This window comes from Penaeus monodon, chromosome 28, assembly GCF_015228065.2.
Source record: "Penaeus monodon isolate SGIC_2016 chromosome 28, NSTDA_Pmon_1, whole genome shotgun sequence".
Lineage (NCBI taxonomy): Eukaryota > Metazoa > Arthropoda > Malacostraca > Decapoda > Penaeidae > Penaeus > Penaeus monodon.
Window position 1 is genome coordinate 7,192,338 of NC_051413.1, and position 317 is coordinate 7,192,654.

Genomic DNA, 317 nt, shown 5'->3' on the forward strand with positions numbered 1-317 from the left:
TCACTTGTAAGGAGCTGACCGCTGAAAATGTGTAGTTGCATCTCATTTCTGATTCATCAATAGAATGACATTGTAATGGGATATTTTCCGACATGTGATTTGCTTTCATTTTGCAGCAAAAAATACAAATTGTTACTGGTGTCTGATTTGGAATTCATTTGCCATTAAATGTATACACTATCAATTATTATATTTTTCGATCTATCCCTTTGGTATTTTTACTCCTTATCTGCCTTATGGCAGTTTGTTGGAAAAGGATGTTGAGGTAGATTTGCATTAACTATTTTTGTGAAGTAACTCTTTCTGTCCGTGACTCG

General features: G+C 34.1%; 1 protein-coding gene across 1 annotated transcript in view; it reads left to right on the forward strand.

Annotated features, from left to right (window-relative positions):
• The window catches only part of LOC119591339 (U-scoloptoxin(01)-Cw1a-like), a gene marked incomplete in the record, with an annotated part of 23,347 nt that extends 23,155 nt beyond the window's left edge, over positions 1-192 (forward strand). The window contains 1 exon segment of the mRNA XM_037940073.1: positions 1-192.
• Between the last annotated feature and the right edge of the window lie 125 nt (positions 193-317).